The sequence below is a fragment of the Sciurus carolinensis genome, chromosome 2 (genome assembly GCF_902686445.1).
Source record: "Sciurus carolinensis chromosome 2, mSciCar1.2, whole genome shotgun sequence".
Lineage (NCBI taxonomy): Eukaryota > Metazoa > Chordata > Mammalia > Rodentia > Sciuridae > Sciurus > Sciurus carolinensis.
Window position 1 is genome coordinate 143,789,211 of NC_062214.1, and position 24,164 is coordinate 143,813,374.

A 24,164-nucleotide genomic window follows, 5' to 3' on the forward strand; every position below is an offset into this window, starting at 1 on the left:
TGCCAATTTAGCTTTAATTAGAACTAATAAGTATTGTAAAGTGGAAGAGAGTAATAAGAATTAAAGAATATGTTTCATGTATGGCACACAATTGAAGTAAAATCCATATATTATTTATATACATGTGTATATAACACAAATTGTATTTTACAAAATGAAAAGTGATATTGATGTGTCAGTTCACTGTATCATCATTTGAAGTTAAATAATTGCATTTATTCTATTTGAATTGCATGAAATTTAATCCTATTTTGTTAGGACTTTTAGAATATCCCAGCAAATATGAAAAGTAATTCACTTCTAGTTCTCTCAAATTTTCAGGTTAAAATCATTACATTGTCTAATATTTTTAGTGTCATCTTTCCACTTTCTTAGATTACATTCAAACCTAAGTATATCTTTGAATTTAAAACATAGATCCATAAGATATTTTCAGGTTCAAATTTATTATAGATGATTCCTGTTGAAATTTAATGGTAGGCAACAATTAATTTCAGAATATATTTTTATAGCATTTACTAAATGCCAGGTACTTCTGTCTCAAGTGCTCTTTATAATTCTTGCAACAAATTGATGAAGTAAATTTTATTATTAATATCAGTTTGCAGATAAGGAAATTTCAAAACACAGAAATCAGATGATTTGTCAGCACCATAAACCCAATAGATATCAGAAAGAAGTTTCAAAGTTGGACAATCTAGAGCATGATTTAAACTTTACCATCTAGTTCCCATTCTTCCTATACAAGCATAGGAAGGAGTAAATCCTGACTTTGCAGAGATTTAATTGAAGGAGATCTAGGTTCCTGGACAAATGAACTAACAGATAAAAGATAGAAGGCTATATTGTAATCCATATTATTACATGATAGTTACAAATTCTGTTCATATATTATTTCAGACTGTTTCAATAAATAGAAATAACTTGTAGTGTCTTATATCTTGAAGTTAATCTTTTTTAAAATTTACTTCCATTTCCTCTTTAATTTTTATTTTTTTTAACTTTTACAGACTGCATTTTGATTCATTGTACACAAATGGGATACAACTTTTCATTTCTATAGTTGTGCATGATGTAGAGTCAGACCATTCATGTAATCATACATGTACATAGGGTAATGATGTCTGTCTCATTCCACCATCTTTCATACCTCCGCTTCACCCTCTCATTTTCCTCTATGTAATCTAAAGTTCTGTATTTTCTGGGTTATCTGGGGATCCAGGACTTTTAGAGAGCTATGCTAAACTGAATTTTAAAATATCAGTTTGACTTGTTCAAAGACATCCCATCATGGTCTTTTCACGTAAAAAAATTAATCTCTGACAATGTACTTTTACTCTCAAGCCCTGTTTCAGACCAATGTGAAACCTATATTAGACAGTGTTGTCTTTGAGGTTGCAATGTAATTTTATCAATGTATGTGTGGCTTAGTTTCTTGTTCCATGTATTTTTTACCTCTTTCTTTATAGTTGCCTCTTTCATGTATGTATAGTTAAGACTGATTCTTTAAAAAAAAAAAAAGGAAAATAGTATAATTATGAACAATGGTAAATTTTAAGAAATGATTGGATTTGAAAAATGTGCTGAAGTAAATAAATGTCAAATTATGATTTGATTAACCAAAACATGTTTAATGTTATCAGTTCTGAGCAAAAGATCATGTTTGAGTGAGGTGTATTCAGATTGAGGTAATATTTATTTTCCTTATTTAAATAAATGATTGTGGACATTAATTTAAAGAACAAGACAGTATTTGATTAATAAAATTTGAGAGAGTGGGCTTAATGTTACATTTGTGCATTAGTATAATTATGCATGGATCTACCTTTTGTTGAAAAGCGTTCTTTCAGGAAATATAAAGTAAGTTCCTGCTGTGGTTCATGTTTGCAAGTCCCTGTGTGATTTCTCCTTCTCTGGGTTTCACTTTTTCTCTCTGATTTTGGTAATAAGAACCAAAGAAAAAACTATAAACTATAAACTATAAACTACATAATGATCAAAAATCATGCTAACAATATGTAATTCGTGAACATATAAAGGCCTTTTGATATTCCTAATTTTCTAAATCTTAATTGGTATTTCACACATTAAAACGCAGATAAGATAAAACAGCACCAATGACTGTCAGTGTTTTCTTTAGTTCTGGGTATTTCTGTTTGGATAACAACTTCTGTTATAACAGGATCACTGACAATCACAATTATACATAGATGATAAAACATAGAAGCAAATAAATACCAAAAATTGAAATCAAAGAAAAATGGAAAAATGGATGAGAAGAGTACCCATAAAGTATAGAAAATAGTTGGAGAAGCAAAAAACGTCATGCTACGAAGAGTTTTTAAGGCATAAATTATTATTTCAACTCTTTCTTCATCTGACAAAATACTAAATTAAAAAATTTAAGAAAATGGTAAATAATCATTTTAGCAGTTGCAAAGGACAGGACCCATTATCAAAATTAAACATTTTATTATTGTCTGATTCTTTACTAACAGGGAGAACAGCCCTGTTTTCTGGCACCTCACCAGCATTTTGACTCTGGGACTTTATGATATTTATATGAATAAACTGGGAAAAATTGTAGTCTGTCCCCTTTGGAGAGGGACTCTGTAGACATATTTTTTCAAGACCCACTTACTAAAAAATACCTACAGATCAGTAATCTTATATAAGACATTAACTAGTGTGAAGAATGGGATCATTAAAATACTTGAATGTAGTTTAGGCAAGTATAACATAAACAGAAATGTAGAAATGATTAGTTTTCAAATAATTGTCACAAAGTTAATATGTGTAGCTATGACACATATGAAAAAATATAATATTTCTAGCACTTCCAATATATGCCTTCTCCCAGTCACCCCTCCCAGCTTTTTCAGAGGAAAAAAACTTATAATTGTTTAATAATTTTTCATGTTTAAATTCAAATATAATTCTTCATATGATAAAATTTTTCAGACATTTAAATTCAGAATAAAGGAAAATATAGTACGAATATAATTTCACAATTGTCTTCCAGATATATATGTGTCTGAAAGTTACACATTGATATACCACTTAGCAATGATTCTTTCATTTTTATTACAAATGATATTCTTCTATAAAATACACCATGGTGTATTTCTCTATTAGGCTATTAATGGACATGTATGTTGCTTTCAGGTTTTGAGTCAATTTCTAGTTATGTTCAGGCTCAGTAGTTTCTGCCAGTTTCCCGTTTAACTATTAGTTTTAGACCTAACCATAGTGTATGAAAGTACTAGTTGTTCTAAATTCTCACTAATAATTTGTATTGTTCACATTTTTATGTGAACTATATGGGGATTGTATGCTATCATCTCACAGTAGCTTCAATGTTTTTTTTTTTTTTCCTTGATAACTCATGTGGCTTCACACTTGGTCAATGTTTTCAAACTCCGAGTATCACTTTGAAGAAAAATTCAGAATCCTTTGCCAAATTTTTATTGGACATTACTTTTTTTTTTTTTTTTTTTTTTTGCAGTGCTGGGGATTTGAACCCAGGGCCTTGTGGCTTATGAGGCAAGCACTCTACCAACTGAGCTATATCCCCAGCCCTTGCACATTACTTTTTCCTTCTTTTTCTAATTGATTTGTTGAAGATCTTTACATCTTTGGACATATTATAGTACAAATGTTTTTTCCCACTCTGTCACTTGCCTTTCCACTTCCATGGGATATGTATTGCCTAAACTGTAGACAGAAATTCAATTATACTGATTCTTGACAGTTGGCTTTTAGATAATCATATAGATAAAATATAATCAACAAATTATATATGAGCCTTATTTGTCACATTTGTTTCCGTAAGTATAAACATTTATGTTATTATCCTCTAGTTATTTTGAAATTTGGACTTCTGTCACCTGTGCTAAAATTTTGTCTTTTCTTGAAAATTTTCCCTCAAGGACAGCATCACTATTTGTAGTAAACAATATTGCCAGAGATTGGCATAAAAGCCAGAAACATCTTGGAGGCCTTTCAAAGGTTTCGTTTTGCATAATTGATATTATAATGTAAAACAATTCATTTGTTTATTAAAATAAGAATTTCATGTATACAAACTTTCATTAGATTAATATTAACTAGATTATTTAAAGAAACAATTTTAATTCAATTAACATGTTTTATAAATTGAATTTTCACTAATTCTATATGAACCACTCTTTATTAAAGTCCAATCTCTCTTTTACTCCTTTTATTCTGGGTCCATCATCCTGGTTTTTAAACATTCACTTTCAATTCCCTAATTCATGTCCATAGAGTTCTATTCTTTGCTCATTTTCTACCACTCCTCTCTCTTTTTCATGATACTTTCCTGCATTATCCTCACATGTTACGTTGTTTTCAACTGCACAGATATACAGATAGATATTCAATGAGCACCAAATTTTCTATACCATTCCACAAATCTTTCTGTGGCTGCACCTCAAGTGAATAGCTTTCCCATTGAAAAATTTTAAGTTAGTATATGTGATTAGGCTAGGAGTTAGCCGGGTTCCTATAAAAATGGAAAATATTTAAGTTGTTATTTAGTACAACTTTGGCTTTTAGTTAACTTTATTTAAGTGTATTTAAATAAAACAAAAATAATTTGCAAATTGGACATTCACAGACTGTAAAGATAATTTTATTTGAACACTTCAGATAGGTTGTTTTAAATTAGTACCTTTATTTTAATATTGATATTTAATTAAAGAAAATCCTGTTGTTTATGAGAGATGATGGATGATGGCTGATGCATTAAAAATATAAGAAAAAACGACTTGTAATGGGTCATTCTTCATAGATGCTACCTTGTACAAAAACTTGCTTTCACAGTAGAGTCAGAAACACTTGATTTTTCCAGAATTCCACTTGTACATTTGCACGCTTCCCTCTGAATCAAGTTGAGAGTACTTTTACTAGAATATGTATGCATTCTCTTCTATAATTTCTATATAAACTCCTTTTTTTATCAGGTGGGAAAATAGTCTCAGGATTCTTATTTTATTTCAGCTCAGTACTTGGTATTATTCTCCAGCTGTTTGCATTACATTTTGATTCTTTAGTTTCTTTCTTCAGAGGCTTTGGTTAGGACATGTGTAGTGGTCAGTACTCATCTACCTCGTTCTCTATCTGAAATTCATGCCGCACTGCAATTCTCTTCCCAGTACCATCAGACACCATATTTGTGTGTTCAATGTCTTCCTCCATAACACCCTTACTCACGTGCCTACCCTAAGCTAGATCTCAACATCCCCTTTCTGAATCTTAGTTCTGGGTTCAGTGCAATATCTGCTTAGTTTCTACCTCAGATCTGTTTTCACAAGGGCCATTACTGCTGCTGGTATGGGCACCTCTAGTTTCAAACAGAGGCCAAGGACCTGCTGTCTGTGGGGGTTTTATGTGACTGTATCTACATGGCCTGGTATGTTCCCCCATTGGTGTGAGGCCCTTCCTATGTGCCCCATGGAGACTAGATATGAGTTCTACCTTTACTGGTTCTGTGGAAAAGTTCAAATAAGTAAATAAATCCATAAAACACACAATAAAATGTTAGGTAAATTTAGCAAAGTGCAAGACCAGATTTATTTGTTTCCTGTCCCTGTTGCATACAGCAGCCATTCTAAGAAGAGCCCCTCCCCATCCCTCCACCTTTGCTTCATTGTCTTCCTTAAGCACATGGATTGCCAGAGCTAGGTTCTTCCCACACAGAAATGCTAGAGCTGTACTACGTGGAGGTATGCTTTGTTTTCTTAATTTTTTTGCATTATAGCACTCTTTTTCCATATATTGCCTTTTAATTTGTATAATTGAATTATCTGTATTGTTATTTTAATCCATTGTGTTTAATGTGTGGCTGCTGGGGTGCTAGACTGTCTGACCTACGGCACAGTCCCTGAATGCCTGTTTTTCTTTCAACATACTTTTCCCCATGGTGCTAAAACACTAAGAATATCATACTTCCATGTTATGTATTTCAATAAGTAATATTGAATGAATAGGTGGAAGTACAAATTTTTAAATAGTATTTTATTTTACTGGTACTGTTGATTGAGCCCTGGGGTGCTTGGCCACTGAGCTACATCTCCAGCTCTCTTTAACCCTTTGCTTTTGAGGTAGGGTCTGGCTAATTTGCTCAGAATGGCTTCTGATTTGTGATCCTCCTGACTCAGCCTCCAGAGTTACTAGGATTACAGGCACCATGCCTGACATTTTAAATGTTATTCATTGCCCTTTTTATATCCTATTTCATTTTTATCATAGGTTAAACTTTTAGAAAGGGAGGATTTACTGTAATCTTAACTTAGTAGATATGAGATGACAATGAAAAAAGTCCTGCTTCATATAAACTCAGTACAAGGAAATGATATTAAAAAACTGTCTCAGATTTTTAAAGAAACATTAGTTAATATGAATACCTGCTCCCTTTCTTGTTCCTAGCACATCATAGAACCCTAAATTAAATTTAACTATAGGTTTAAAATATAGTTTACCTACTGAATGAATCAATTAGTATAATTGATTAGCATGAAACAAAGCTGTCTGTATTTCACACCCTCAAAATTACTAGTTGCCAAATTATTTCACAGTTAATTAAAATATCATTGGTATGAAGTTTATGAAGCAGTCATGAATATCTTAAAGAGTTATTTTTAATTGCATATTTTCTTACTGGTGAGTCACAAACTTTAAATATTCATAGAAATGTGGTTGACTGTACCTGAAATAAGTGTAGGATAGAATTTCTGTAAACTCAAATGGAAATTTTTAGGGTGATTTTCTTCCACTAATTTTTTTTAGAAAGAAATTCAGTCATCATGGTCTTATGTTTGCAAATTAATCCTATAATAAATCATGTTTTTGTTTTAGTTTGAAACTGTAATATTTGCTATTTAAACTAAAATGTCTCACATAATCCACAGAAATTGAAAAAATATTTTAATGTTTCAAAAATATTTATAATTAGTGTATACCAACTTAAATATCTTAACACAAAGTTAAAATAACAATATTCTTATTCTAAAATTCTTTGCAATTTTTATACTGTGTTTTGTGTGATTTTCTTATATTGAAAGTTTTACCTCAAAGATATTAGGTATGTAATATGTCACAATGCAAGTTAAGTGTATAATTGTAGTAATGTGTTTATTAAAAACTAGTTATCAACATTGTTTTTCTGTTATATTTTTCTTATTTCACTTGTTTTAATTTTCTTTACCACTAATCTAAGGGATATTCTTGATTAATTCATCATTCCTTGTCTTAAAATTCCTTGTGCCTTGAGTTATATAAATGTCAACTTATTCTCTTTGTAAGAGACCGTAAAAATTAAGTCTCTGAGTATTTTCCTGACTGGCAGCTGAGGTCAATATTTTTCCCTACTGCTTATTATTTTCATGTATTACAAGGATAGCATTTTATAACTGATAGTTTTATAGATAGTTTAACAATAAATTTTAAATACACAAAATTCTGTCAACTACCATTTGGTTCAAATTATCATTGAGTTTAGGTGACAGTGGTTTAGGTTACTAGTCCTATAGGACTTTATTGCAGTTGGAATGGCCAGCTCTCATCTGCTTATATGAAAATAATGATGAATTTGTGGCAAAATAGAGGCTCAAATTCTCTGAACTTGGTGTTGATTCCACAGCTACTCTAGAGGATACAATATTTACATCTGTACCCTCAGACCCTGTATCTGTGGGTTCAATGAAACATGAGTCAAAAATGTTCAGGAAAAAGAAAAAAAAACTGAATTCAACAATACAAAATTACAAATTGAAACAAAATGGTGTAAGAAGTATTTACATAGCATTTACTTTGCTTTGAGTGTTATAAATCACCTAAAGATGATTAAAGATATGTAGGAGAAATCTGTAGACTATATACAAACACACCACCTACGGAAAGGGTTTCAACTTCTTAGGGTTTTGGGGCCAGCAGTCCTGAAGCCAATCTTCCACAGGTACCAAAAGAAATTCAGATTGACTTAGGCAACATCTTGCATGTAACTAGAGAGTTTTCTCAATCTATACAGAAGTGTTTTTTGTTTGTTTGTTTGTTTGTTTGTTTTCTCATGTGGAAGAATTGACAAAAGGAAAAGGAAAAAATAAAAGCAAGCTAAGGAAGGTAACACAAACAAGGTGCCTCACCAAATAGTATAGTAAACAGGAATTTATTTCTACAGAACCACAGGCAGTAATATGGCTAATCAACATGCTATTTGGAGATGTCCAGTATAATTCAGCAAATCTCCACAAATTGATCCTAGGAAAGGGGCAATAGAAAGGTAGTGTCAATGCATGCAGTGGATTTTAGTGTTCTCAGTGCACTTTACAGAGTTCCTATTTTCTATATGAAAGGAGAGGATTAGAGGATAGGCCTAAGGAAGGTTGGTCCAGGGAGGGCTAAGGTAGGACTAACCAGATTAAATTCATAGAGTCTTATATTCCAAGAAGGGACAATAAACATGAAATCAGTCTTCTCGTTGTAACCTAAAGTCAGAGCCACAAACATGGGTTCTAGATACTCTTCTATCTTTTCCGAAAGATCCACTAATAATTAGAGCTGGAAAGTATTTTTTCAGGACCTACAAACCTGGGTAGTGTTCTCTTTCTCACTGAACCCCCTTTCTCTTCACTGCCCTACTCTACCCATCAATAATAAAAACACAAGCATGAAGGAAGAAGGGGAGAAGTTTCTCATTTTATCACTAATATTAATGAGGAAATTAGTATTAGGAATAAAGTTTTGGGTTTTTGTTTGTTTGTTTGTTTGTTTGTTTTACGTGCTCTGACTATCTGGAAGAGGAGTGAGATTCTTCCTCCCCAAATACAGTGATAAAAATTTGTTTATATTTCAAGACATAGACAATGAGGCTCATCACCACACTGGAGGTCCATGAATTATGGAGGATTGGTCTCTTTTGCACCTTGTTGGGAAGTTTACTTAACCATTGAATCTCAAACTTGCTCATATGCTAATGTAGGAGGGGGACAATTTGCTACATATTCCTACATTTGCTGTTCAGTAATTTTTTTTTTTTTTTAAAGTGGTATTGCTTGAGGCAGAAGCCTAAAACAGAGGAACAAGAAGCTTCTATGGCATTTATGCCTGGGAAGGAGACTATGAGTAACACTCCATGGTTCCTTGGGCTTCACGTATGGACATGGAGGGTCATGCAGCTGTTTGCCCTGGGGTCTGCTCATCAGAAACAGTAACACCTTACCAGGGTTGATGTCACTGCCAAAGGCATATTGTAACAGAACTGTTCCTTTGCAAAGAAGTCCTCAAGGAAAGAGCAAACTCAGTTAAATCTAAATTTGTTTCTCAGAGATTTTATGAACACTGTGGTCCAAAGCTACTACTAGGAGACAGGAACAAAGCCAGTCAGAAAAGAAACCATATTTTCCATAGAAATATGGCGAACAAATTATAAGTGAAATTACCTGTCTTTTCAATTGCTCTTCTCAGTCTCAGTCTCCAAATTTAAAATGGCTAGATATTTAAAACAGAAAGAAAAATCTATGTGAGAATCAAATCATGATATTCCCATTCTTCCTATTCAAGATGCTGGGATAAGAGGAAGAAAAATGAAAGAGCAGTCAGGTCATTCTTTCTACTTCAACTAGGTATAGCAAGAAGCCAGCTTGGACTTTGCCTAGGGTAGTGGGTTGCATGAGATTCATCAAATATAAGATCAAGTAGAACATTTTCAAAAATATTTAACAGAAAATGAAAGTATTTAAACAAAATGATTCTAGGCATTTAACAAGAGAAAATAATGAGTAACCTATGTGATTTACTGAGAAATTTTTATTGACACAAAGAAAATTTAAGAATTATAACTGGAAGCTCTCATTTGAGAAAATATTTTGGAGTTGTAATGCCCTACTTAGGCATGACCTCAATAAATCTCGTAAATATTTATGTATATATGTTTCTCCCTCCGGAATAATAGTAACACATTTTCCTAATAATTTCCCTTTGTTTTCTTCCTTTCAGTAATGTAATTATAAGAATAAATGTCAAAATTAGATTTTCTACATTTTAAAAGTATATATGGGTAATAGTAAGTTGAGAGTTTACCTAAATTATTAATGCAAAAATACTTTGAGAAATTTCTTTCCTTCTAAATTTATACAAATTCTGATTGATGCAGAATAATAGTTCATTCCTGATTGACAGAAAGTACTTATTTCTGATAATCCACCTTCAAGAGAATGAGGAATCAATACATGACAACAAGGGGTTGACTGCACAATCTTCAAGAGCATGTCAGATCATGCTCCATGTATCTAAGATACATAACTTAAAAAAGAAAATCAGGCAGAGATTTTAGATGATTTTATATTGCTGAAACACATTCCATGATATCAGATAGATGACAACTTTGATTTTGAAAAAGTGATTATTTTATCTTCCTGTTTTATATTGCTACACCCTTGCTCTCTAGTCTCTCATCTTTTTCTACCTCGTTCAGTATTTTTGGTTTTGTTTTGTTTTCCTTTGATTCCTTTTCAAGAAATATTTAACCAATATTTATCTCATCCTCCATTGAATTAGAGATGGTTGCTAAATTACAATTATTTTAAGATTCTTTGTATTTAAGATTCTCTGTATTTGTGTATGGAAGTGAATATGCTCAGGAGTTTGGTGGTGTTTGTTTTGTTTTGGTTTCCCCAGTTCCTCTTATGGTAGCTTTGCAATGTAGTGAAGAGTTCCCATTCATCCACTTACCTATTCAGTATACACTGTGTTTTGAATTTTGATTTTTCCCAGGCCTGCAATATGCAATATTCTTTCCTGTTGCTGAGCAGCATCAACAAGCTGCAGCTCCCTGGCAGCAAGGTGATCACAAGACTAAACAATCAGGACTCCACGAGGTATTGTTTGCTAAACTATGATGCTCAGCAGATTCAGGATACTTGCTGTATTTCCAATTTACACTACTTTCAATTCATGATGAGTTTATCAGGATGCAACCCCACTGTAGTTCAAGGAACATCTTCATTACTAGTGTTCTAGGATCACAATAGACCTCTGTTGTCGTTCTTCCAAGACAATGACAATCCCTATACCAGCAGGTTAACTTGAACGTTAGAGATTATGAAAGAAAGAACAAAATAGGGGACTCAGTGGTAGAGTGCTTTCCTTGCATGTGTGAGTCATTGGGTTAGATTCTCAGCATATAAATAGATGAATAAAAGTCCATCAACAACTAAAAATTATTTAAAAAAAATAAAGAACAAATTTAAAATGAAGAACAATCTCAATGTCTAGGCTTTGCCATCTCTAATCACTCCTTTATTATAACTTTTACTTAGTTCATGATAGTACATGATTTTAAATATTACTATTATCTATGCATTTTTAATATTTTGCAAGATTCACATCCTAATATTTTATTTTTTTCTCTTATGTTTTCTTCCTAAATTTGACTTAATTTAAAAAACATTGATCCTTAAACATTTATAAACAAACTGGCAGGATAGACATAAATCAGCCTTGTTAAACATTGCTAATGACAGGGCTTTTGAGGAGTGGTATGCTGTAAATGACACTGGAGAGTCAAGCAGTAGCTCCATGGGAGGATGGGAGGCCTCCCTCTGGATGAAACTGAGGTCAACAAGGTACTCAAGCATGCTCATTTCTCTTGGAAATATCTGGAGGATTCTAGATGTCCAATTAGTTGGTTGTGAAAGCCAAATAACTGCATGCTTCAAATATTCTGAAAAGAAATGGGGGAAAAAAGAAAGAAATCAATAAAACCTTATTCAAACATAATTTGTAGGGTGTAGTTAAATACACATTTTCCCCCACTGGATCAATTTCAGTGATTGCATTGCGATAGTAGTCCTGTTCCAGAATCAAAGATGACTCCTCTCAAGGTATAATTTTCATGCCAGGTTTGGAACTGGTAGCAGTTCTGCTATAAAACTGAGATTATTGCCAAGTCTGGCTGAAAGGAAGCATTACAGAGTAATGATGTTATCAGTCTCTGCTTTCCCTGGTTCTGCACAGAAACAGTTATTAAGTCTGTGCAACATGCCACATTTTCCAAATATGAGTTAGTTCTAATGATGCCCAAGAGTTTGGATATGTTTGTTTTGTTTTGGTTTCCCCATTTCCTCTGATAGTAGCTCTGAAATTTAGCGAAGAGTTCCCATTCATCCCTTTACTTATTTAACTAATATTAGTAGAGCTTTTACGAGGTACTATGCCCTGAGACAATTTATTAGTTATATACCACTCACAAAAAAGGAGCCATCTGGTAACTGAACCAAGGAAGTTCAATATAATGAATTATACTCAAATAAGAGATTAGAGTAATAATAAATTTACTAGTAAGGGGTAAATATAAATAGGTATAGACAGATATATAGAGAGATGCAGACACAAATATACGTATATATTTAGAATATGTACTTCAGATTATAGATATGTATATATATGTCTGTATATTTAGAGATATATAGATATAGATACAGATATAGATAGAATGTAGAAATATTACATGAAAAGAGCTTCCATTAGCTAGAGCTTTTTACTTAGAAAATTAAAGTTTTCTTTCTAAGGCTGAGATCCAAATATATGAAGAAGTCATAACTGTGACTCATCATATGGCTGAGAAGCCAACGTGGTGCCACACCAGTGGAATGTAAAGTTCACATTCTAGGTTTCCTTGGCAAGAAGGTCAAGGGAAGGTGTCTTTGGAGAGGCAACCTAAGAAAATTGTTTTGTGAAAGTTGATAGCCGGTGGGGACTACTGGCTACCATGCACTACGGGACACAGGAGTTTTCAATATTTCAGGAATCTGAAAATGGAAAATCCTCCCAAATAATAGGAACATCATATTGATTTTCATTCTCATTTTTCTAAGCTGCTTCATGATTCACTAATGTGTATTATGCCGTACATTGTTTTGCATAAACTATATGCTTAAATATGGGCCCAACAAGGAAATTGTCATGCGAGACATGGGGCAATTGAAAGTTCTCAGGAAAAGTTAATTTTTAAAACACCAGATGCAACGCTTCTCTGTGATAAAGTACATGTATATGTGAGGTATGAACCTTCAGTGTGAAATACACATTCATTCATTTTCACATTGAACAGTTCCAAAATCTGATTCTGAGGTTCTTAGTAAACACATATGTACCATATGCATAACAAACTGTAATGGTTAAATGTATTTTGGCTAAAATATTTGCTGAAATAGAATTATGACCTCTGCTGTTTCATTATATTCTCCATTTTTTAAACAGATTTATTAATATGAAATTCATATACTATTAAATTTAGCCTTTTTAATGGCATACTGTTCAGTGATCACCATGCAATAACCATCTACATATGTTCCTTTCTGAACATGTCATGAGATTGGAATCATGTGATACGTGGCCTTTTGTGTTTGGTTCACTCACTCAAAATAATATATCTGAGGTTCATCATGTTGTAGCTTTTTTTTAATCAGTATTAGTTCTTTTTAACTACCACAGAGGATTTGGTTGTGCAATTATTTTCTTTATTCTCTTATTAGTTAGTGAACATTTGAATCATTGTACTTTTTGGTTATTATGAAAAATAATGAAAAATTATGTCCCAGGCATTTATGGACAATGTTTTGGGTAGACATGTTTTCATTTTTCTGAGTACAAACTTAAGAATGCATTACTAGGCCATATGATAACTCTGTTCTTCACTGGTTTTCAAAGTGCTTATGTAATTTTGTTTCCAATAGTAACACCTAAGAATTCCTCTTTCTCATATTCTTACCAACACTTGCTATTGTTTGTAAGTTTTTATTGCAGCCTTTTTCAGTGGGAGTGAGATAATTGTGTCTTGTTATGTTCTGATTTGTATTGCTCTGAGTATGCTAGAATCTTTTCATGTATCTATTGACCATTTACATATTTTCTTGAATACATGTCTATTCATATTTTACACTTTGTATAAATTGAATTATTCATTATTGTATTGTTTTTAAGTATTCTTTATGTGTTATGTGTTCAAACTACCAGATCTACATTAATCAAGATTTTTCCCCTGTTAGTAGGTTATCTTATCACTTTTACAATTGTACACTTTGCAACCCAAATATTTTAAATTTTGTTGTAGCACAACTTACCAGTTTTGTCTTTTGTCACTTATGCATTTGTTTTGATGTCTAGGAAATTTATTTCCAAAAGAAGGGTAATAGATATTTATTCTTATGTTATTTTCTAAGATATTAGTAGTTTTAATGCTTGAGTTTAGTTCCATATATTTATTGTGAATTTTTTTTTAAAATGTGGTTAAGGATTGAAATTTACCCAGTTGAATGAGAATAGTCAGTTATTTGATTAGGTGAAATTAGCACCTGTACTGAAAATCAATTTACTATAAATATGAGTTTATTTCTTTTTTCACAATTCAGTTGCATTAATTTGTTTAACCATTATATACTACTTAAAATCTGTAGTGTTACAGTAAGTTCTGAAATGGAAATATGAGTTCTAAAACTTAGTCTTTATTTTCAAGATGGTCATGGTCATTGTTTCATTATCAGTATCAGTATTATTACAATCCAATATAAATTTCAAAATTATCTTTCACATTTATTGACAGAAATTGGAGTTTTGATGGAAAATGATGTGAACTGATACATCCAAATTTGGAAATGTTGCCATTATTATTATAATGCTTTCTGATAAATTTGGGTTGCTCATCAGATCCATAAACATGAAATGTCTTTCCATTGTCTATATCTTTAATTATTTTGAAAAATGTCTTAAAATGGACAAATAAACTACATACACAAGAGGTCTAGAAAAAGATCCTCAGTGCCACTATTCATCAAGAAAATAAAAATAAAAAATTAAAGTATCACTTCACTACCATTAGTATGACTACTTGACCAAATTATACTAGGTGCATGTATAATATACCACAATGCATTCAATTTTATATATAACTATAGTCTATCCATTAAAACTAAATAAATAAATAAAAGGAAGACCAATAGACTACAGAAAGGGAATTGGGGGAAGAAGAAAATTGAAGGGGTTAGTACTGCAGATTGAAATGGAGAAAGTACATTATATTCATTTGTGAATATGTCAAAATGGGTCCCAATGTATTATGTATAATAATAGTGCACTAAAAATTAAAAATAAATGAATACAACTATGTGAATAACATATAAATAATTGAATGAAAGTATTTCTCCTTTTAAAAGTTAAGAAATAAGAAATGTTGGTGAGGAAATGGAGAAAATTGAACTTTTTTATTATTTTTTATTATTTAGCTTTTAATTTTGTACAGACTGCATTTTGATTCATTGTACACAAATGGGGTACATTGTTTCATTTCTATGGTTGTACACAATGTAGATTCATACCATTTGTGTAATCATATATGTACATAGGGTAATGATGTCTGTCTCAATGCACCATTTTTCATGTCCCCCTCCCTCTCATTTCCTTCTACATATTCTAAAGTTCCCCCATTATTGTCTCATTCCTAACCCCCAAACCCCACTATATATCATTCTCCACTTATCAGGGAAAACCTTCGGCCTTTGATTTTTTGGGCTTGGCTTATTTCACTCAGCATGATATTCTCCAATTCCATCTATTTATTTGCAAATGTCATAATATTATTATTCTTTATGGCTGAATAGTATTCCATTATGTATGTATACCAGAGTTTCTTTATCCATTCATCTATTGAAGGGCATCTAGGTTGGTTCCACAATCTAGCTATTGTGAACTGGAGCTGCTATAAACATTGATGTGACTGTGTTGCTGTAGTTTGCTGATTTTAGGTTCCCACCAAAGAGTGGGATAACCGGGTCAAAAGGTGGGTGCATTCCAAGTTTTATTTTCTCCATACTGCTTTCCAGAGTGACTGCACCAATTTGCAACTCCACCAGCAATGTAAAAGTGTGCCTTTTTCCCCACATCTATTCCAACATCTATTTTTGTTTGTGTTCTTGTTAATAGCCATTCTAATTGGAGTAAGATGAAATCTTAGAGTTGTTTTAATTTGCATTTCTCTAATTACTAGATATATTGAACACTTTTTCATATATTTATTCATTGCCTGTGTGTATTCTTCTGTAAAGTGTCTGTCCAGGTCCTTGGCCCATTTATTGATTGGGTTCTTTGTATTTTTGGTGTAAAGTTTTGTAAGTTCTTTATAAATTTTGGAGGTAAGTGCTCTATCTGAAGTGCATGTGGAAAAGATTTTCTCCCACTCTGTAGGCTCTCTCTTCATATTCTTGAGTGTATCCTATACTGAGAAAAAAGTTTTTAATTTGAGTCCATCCCATTTATTGATAATTGCTTTGATTTCCTTTGTGCTTTGGGAGTCTTGTTGAGGAAGTCTGATACTAAGCCAACATGATGAAGTTTCGGGCCTACTTTGTTTTCTATTAGGTGCAGGGTCTCTGGTCTAATTCCTACGTCTTTGATCCATTTTGAGTTCAGTTTTGTGCAGGGTGAGAGGTAGAGGTTTAATTTCATTTTACTGCATATGAATTTCTAGTTTTGCCAGCAACATTTGTTGAACAGGCCATCTTTTCTCCATTGTATGTTTTTGACTCCTTTGTCTAGTATGAGGTGACTGTATTTATGTGGTTTGTCTCTGTGTCTTCTATTCTGTACCATTGGTCTGCCTGTCAATTTTGGTGCCAATATAATGCCGTTTTTGTTATTATTGCTCTGTAGTATAGTTTAATGTCTGGTATTGTGATACCTCCTGTTTCACTTTTTCTATTTAGGATTGTTTTGGCTATTTGAGGTCTCTTGTTCTTCCAGATGAAGTTCAGGATTGCTTTCTCTATTTCTATGAGGAATGTCATTGGATTTTAATTGGAATTGCATTGAATCTGTATAGCACCTTTGGTAGAATGGCCATTTTGACAATGCTAATTCTGCCTATCCAAGAACATGGGAGATCTTTCCATCTTCAAAGGTTTTCTTAAATTTCTTTCTTTAATGTTCTGTAGTTTTCATTGTAGAGATCTTTCACCTCTTTTGTTAGATTAATTCCCAAGTATTTTATTTATTTATTTATTTATTTATTTATTTATTTATTTTTGAGGTTACTGTGAATGAAGTGGTATTCCTAATTTCTCTTTCAGAAGATTCATCACCTATGAATAGAAATGCATTAGATTTATGCATATTGATTTTATACCTGCTACTTTGCTGAATTCATTTATTAGCTCTAGAAGTTTTCTAGTGGAGTTTTTCGGATCTTCTAAATTATAGGATCATGTCATCAGCAAATAGTGACAACTTTAGTTCTTCTCTTCCTATTTGTGTCCCTTTAATTTCTTTGGTCTGTTTAATTGCTCTGGCAAGTGTTTCAAGGACAATGTTGAATAGAAGTGGTGAAAGAGGGCATCCCTGTCTTGTTCCAGTTTTTAGAGGAAATGCTTTCAGTTTTTCTCCATTAAGAATGATGTTGGTCATGGATTTAGCATAGATAGCCTTTACAATGTTGAGGTATGTTCCTACTATTCCTTTTTTTTTCTAGTGTTTTAAGCATGAAGGGGTGCTATATTTTATCAAATGCTTTCTTAGCATCTATTGAAATAATCATGTGATTCTTAACTTTAAATCTATTGATGTGGTGAATTACATTTATTGATTTCTGGATGTTGAACCAACCTTGCATCCCTGGGATAAACCCCACTTGATCATGGTGCACTATCTTTTTAATATATTTTTGTATGTGATTTGCCAGTATTTTGTTAAGGATTTTTGCATCTATGTTCATCAGGAATATTGGTCTAAATTTTTCTTTCTCTGATGTGTCTTTGTCTGGTTTTGGTATCAGAGTGATACTAACTTCATAGAATGAATTTGGAAGTGTTCTCTCCTTTTCTATTTCCTGAAATACTTTGAGGAGTATTGGTATCAGTTATTTAAAGGTCTTGTAGAATTTAGCAGAGAATCCACCTGGTCCTGGGCTTTTCTTGGTTGGTAGGCTTTTGATGGTTTCTATTTCGGTGCTTGAAATTGATCTGTTTATATTGTGTATGTCTTCCTGATTCAGTTTGGGAGGAACATAGTCTCTAAAACTGTTTCAATGTCTTCAATATTTTCTATTTTGTTGGATTATAGATTTTCAAAGTAGCTTCTAATTATGTTATATATTTCAATGATGTCTGTTGTATTCTTTCCTTTTTCATCATGAATTCTAGTAATTTGAGTTTTCTCTCTCCTCTTCATTAGTGTGCTAGGGGCTTATCAATTTTGTTTACTTTTTTCAAAGAACTAACTTTTTGTTTTGTCAATTTTTTGAATTCTCTTAATTTCATTGATTTCAGCTCTGATCTTAATTATTTCCTGTCTTCTACTATTTTTGGTATTGATCTGTTCTTCTTTTTCTAGGGCTTTGAGGTGTAATGTTAGGTCATTTAGTTGTTGACTTTTTAATTTTTTTAATGTATGAGCTCAATGCAATGAACTTTCCTCTTAGTATTGCTTCCATAGTGTCCCAGAGATTTTGATAAGTTGTATCATTGTTCTCATTTATTTCTAAGAATTTTTTAAATTTCTTCCCTGATGTCTTCTGTTATCATTGCATCATTCAATAGCATATTATTTAGTCTCCAGGTGTATGAGTAGTTTTTGTTTGTTATTTTATCATTCATTTCTAATTGTATTCCATTATGGTCTGATAGGATACAGGATAGGATCTCTATTTTTTTGTATTTACTAAAGGCTTTTTTGTGGCATTGCATATGGTCTATTTTGGAGAAGAATCCATGAGCTGCTGAGAAGAAAGTATATTTGCTTGATGATGAATGAAGTACTCTGTAAATGATATAGACTCCATTAAGTCTATATCATTGATTGTATTATTTAGTTTTATAGTTTCTTTTTTCAGTTTTTGTTTGGAGGATCTATCTAGTAGTGAGAGTGGTGTGTTAAAGTCCCCCACTATTAATGTGTTTTGGTCAATTGGATTCTTAAAATTGAGAAGGGTTTGTTTGATATACATAGATTCTCCATTGTTTGGGGCATAGATATTTAAAATTGTTATATCTTGCTATTTTATGCTTCCCTTAAGCAGTATGAAATGTCCTTCCTTATCCCTTCTGACTAACTTAGGTTTGAAGTTCACTTTATCTGCTTTTTTACTGGGTCCATGTGCATGGCATGTTTTTCCTCATCCTTTCACCTTTAGTCTATGGATGTCTTTTTCTATGAGATGAGTCTCTTGAAGGCAGCATATTGTTGGGTCTTTCTTTTTAATCCAATCTGCTAGTCTATGTCTTTTGATTATTGAATTTAGGCCATTGACATTCAAGGTTATTTTTGAGATATGATTTGTATTCCTGGTCATTTTGGCTTATTTTTGGTTTTTTACTTGTCCTTTGATTGGCTTTTCCTTTAGGGTAGTTCACCCCTTTGCTGACTTGTATTGTTGTTTTTCACTTCCTCCTCATGAAATATTTTGCTGAGAATGTTCTGTATGGCAGGCTTTCTATTTGTAAATTCTTTTAACTTTTGCTTATTGTGGAAAGATTTTATTTCATCATCAATCTGAAGGTTAGTTTTGCTGGGTATAGTATTCTTGGTTGGCATCCATATTCTTTCAGAGCCTGAAATATATTGTTCCAGGCCCTTCTTGCTTTTAGAGTCTGTGCTGAGAAATCTGCTGATATCTGTATTGGTTTCCCCTTATATGTATTCTGATGTTTTTCTCTTGCAGCCTTTAAAATCCTATCTTTATTTTGTATGTGAGGTATTTTCATTATAATGTGTCTTTGTGTGGATCTGTTGTAGTTTTGTGCACCTGGTGTTCTGTAAGCCTCTTATATTTGATTTTCCATTTCATTTTTTAGGTTTGGGAAATTTTCTGATATTATTTCGTTGAACAGGTTTTTCATGCCTTTGGTTTGTATCTCTGTGCCTTCCTCAATCCCAATAATTCTTAACTTCAGTCTTTTCATGATATCCCATAATTCTTGGAGGTTCCGTTCATGACTTCTTAACATCTTCTCAGTTTGTTCAAATTTATTTTCAAGATTAAATATTTTGTCTTCTTTGTCTGGGATTCTGTCTTCCATGAGGTCTATTCTGTTGGTGATGCTTTCTATTGAGTTCTTAATTTGGTTTATCGTTTCTTTCATTTCAAGTATTTCTGTTTGTTTTATTTTTTCCAGAATCTCTATCTCTTTATTGAAGTGTTCTTTTGCTTCTTGCATTTGCTCTTTTAATTGTCTACTGGAATGGTCATGCATTGCCTGCATTTGCTCTCTTATCTTATCTTTTGCTTCATGGATCATTTTAATCATGCAGATTCTAAACTCTTTTTCTGTCTTTTCTACTGCCATGCTGTCATTGGAGTCTATCACAATAGCATCTTGGTTTGTTAGGGACACTTTGTTCCCCTATTTTTTCATATTGTTTCCATATATTTCCCTCTAAGCAGTGAAGATCAGAGATAGTGAAGTTCCCCCCACTGCAAGTTTATCATGACCGTGCAGTTTTCCACTACCTCTCCTTTGAAGGGGAGATCAATATAAGTAGCATCCAATATAGAGAAAATGTAGCACTGAACCAGATAGCCCCTATAAAGACTTTAACATTTTTAAAATGAACAGGATCAGTTCAATTACCATTTACAATATTTCTAGTTGTGAATAATGGGAAAGGGTGTAGAATGTAAGGGAGTAAACAGAGGTACCTGTCTAAGAGTCTCCAGTCTCCTATTGGTGTTTCAGGAAGGAAGCCACCCTTCCAATGATGATGGCCACACCCTCAGGAATAATTCAAAATGCCAGCACTGGCCTCCAAAGAAGCTGGGGAGCCCCAGAGAGGGTGTGCTGAGTCAGCATGGAGGCAAGTTCTGTGTCCCTCAGCAGTAGGGGATAGGTGGGTGGGCTCAGCTGCCGGCCTCTGACCTGGTGTGGGGGAGTGGGCTCAGCGACAGCCTAGAAAATTGAACTCTTATGGAGTGTTGGTGAGAACATTAGTTGTTACAGACATTATGGAAATCAGAAAAGTAGAATTAGCATATGATCCAGTAGTCCCACTACTTGGCACATATCCAAAAGAAAAGAAATCGGTTTTCAGTATAATTTTTTTTTTTTCTGTGTACGTGCATGGTACTGAGCTTGAACCCAGGGGTACTCTTAACACCAAACCACATCCCCAGTCATTTATAATTTTATTTTAAGGCAGGGTCTTACTAATTTTCACATGCTGGCCTCAAACTTGCAATCCTCCTGTCTCAATTTCCAGTGTTGTCTTGGGGAATACAGGCATTCACCACCCTGCTGTTTCATTATGCATCTTATACTACTCTTATATGAATGAAATTGCTTAATTTTATTGTTCATCATTAGTAGAGCAATTTTTTTCCATCTTTTATTCTGTATTCTGTTGGACATTTTTTTTATTTGTACTAAGGGTTTCTTTATTCACATCCCTGAGTTTTTAGAATGTAAGATCATATTATCTGGAAATAAGCATAGTTTTATTTCTCCCTTTTTGACCCAAATTCTTTTATTTCTTATTTTCTGTATAATGTCTTGGCTAAGATGCATAGTACAATCTTTTTTCTAAAATTTATCTAATTATTTTTAATTTTACAAAATTATTTTGTATTTATCACATACTAGATGACTTGAAGTACATTCACATGGTGTGGTGATTACATTTAACTGACTACCATGTACATTGCCTCTCAATTACTTACCACTATTGTGGTGAAGTGAGAATATTTAACATCCACTCTCCTAGGATTTCTCAAGAATATAGGACCCCTTGTTAACTGCAGTCACCATGTTGAAGAATAGATCTGCTGAACTTATTTCTTCTATGTGTACCTTTTTATTATCTGATCAATGTATCATCTACTTTCCCACCTCTAATAATTACCATTGTGCTATTTCTGTGAGAATAACATTTTGGAGTCTACAGATAAGAAAGATCATGCAGTATTTGTATTTCTGTGCCTGGCTTATATCACCTAACATAAATTTTGTAGGTTTATCTGTGTGGTTACTAATGACAGAATTTCCCTTTTTATTAATTAATTGTATTCTATTGTGTGTATTTAAAACGCTTTACCATTCATGTATCAATAGACTCTCAACTTGATTCTATATCTTAGCTAATGTTAATAGTAGATGAGGTTTTTTTTTACACTTTGCATATATAAGCTTTAGTGGTATCGTTGGATCATATAAATTTCTATTTTTACTTTTTCAAGGAACCTTATTATTGTTTCGCATTTTGGATCTACTCATTTACATTCTCACCGTCAGTGTGAAATGTTTTCCTTTTCTCCATATCCTTGCCTATAGTTATCTTTTGTCATTTTTTAGTCATTTTTTCGAGTGAGGTGATATTTCACTTTTGTTTAGATTTTCATTTTGCTGATGACTAATGATGTTGAAAGTTTATCCATATATCTGTGTGCTGCCTTTTTTTTTTTTTTTTTTTGTACCAGAAATTGAACTCAGGGATGCTTAACCACTGACTACACCTCCAGTTTTTTTTATTTTTCATTTTGAGACAGATTCTTGCTAAGTTCCTTAGGGCCTCACTAAGTTGCTGAGGCTGGCTTTGAACTTGGGATTCTCCTGCCTCAGTTTCCTGAGTCACTGGGATTCTAGGAGTGTACCACCATGCTCAGCTAGTTTCCTAGTTTTCACTCTTGTGTTTAAATCTTTAATCCATTTAGAGTTGATTTTTGTACATGGTGAGAGATGAGATTCTAATATTCCCTTGCATGTGGATATCCAATTTTCCCAGCAGCATTTATTGAAGAGATTGCCTTTTCTACGTGGTGTGTTCCTGGCAACATTTTCTAAAATCATTCAGCTGTAAATTTGCAGATGTATTTCCAGACTAAAGTTCCTTTTGCCAATTTGTTTCTTTTATGCCAGCATCACCCTATTTTGGTTATGGTAGCTTTGTAATATAATTCCAAATCAAGGGGTGAGTGTGATGCCTAGAGCTTATTCTTTGGCTCAACGTTGCTTTGGTGTTTTGATTTTTAAGAAGTTTTCAAAACAGGGAAAATATACTCATGAATGCTCCAGAGCTGATATTTTATTTATAGTGAATAAAATATTGTAATCAAATGAACTAAGGGACTTTCTTCACCCTCTAACTACAGCCCTCTTCTTGTTCCCTAATCTGATCAGTATTTCAGGTGGGCACACAAGAGACCACTGAAAAAATTTAGGGAGCTCTAATCTCACAAAATTTAGTTAGTGTTCTAATAAGCCAAATCAGTGGGTCTACCTCGAGGGCAAGTAATCTCTACATGTAAATACAAGAAAAAATTTGGTGGTATTTTGGCCTTTGAAATTAAAATATTCATGTCCAGATGAATTTTCCCTTAGGATATTCCAAGTAGGAGATAATTGTTTTTGTGGTATTCTTTAATAGCAGCAGGTAAAAATGACTTCGCACAATCTGTTTTGTCTCCCTGGGAGAGTTGCTGTGTTGTTATTAGTACCACCAAGACAAATTTTATACTGGTGAATAAATTGCCAATCTAAATCACCTACTTCATTTTACAGTGTAACATTCCATTCAACTAGTTACATAAGACAGAGAGCCTGTCTTTGTGAATAACTGACTTCTTTAACAATCTCCAGATGATAAATAAATAGTTAAGTACCCTCAGTAATAAATTATTATATTTATGAAATTTAACTCTGCTGTACCTAATACATTATCTGCTTTTCAACAACTCAATATTTGTACATTACCCCCATTCTCATTCAAAGGTAATGCATTCCCAAACTCCCAGTGGATGCCAGAAACTCTAAGTGTTTCAAACCATATTTACTATGTTTTTGTTCCTATATACACAAAAAATGATTGTTTAATTTTCACATTAGGCACAAAAAGAGAAAAACAACAATAATTTTTAAAAAGTAAAGAAAAATTTTAATAATATCCTATAATGAAATTTAGGTAAATGTTATAGTTTATTTCTAAACTTTTCCATTTAATATTTTTAGACGATGGTTGGCCATGGGTAATGACATGGTGGAGAGTAGAATCACATGTCAAGGGAGACTGAAGTTCTCTTACTGGATCTATCATTACTTATAAACAGATTTGACCCTGTGTCAAGTATCTGATGCAGCCTTGCTTAGTCTTTTTAATTATTACTTTTAATAGGT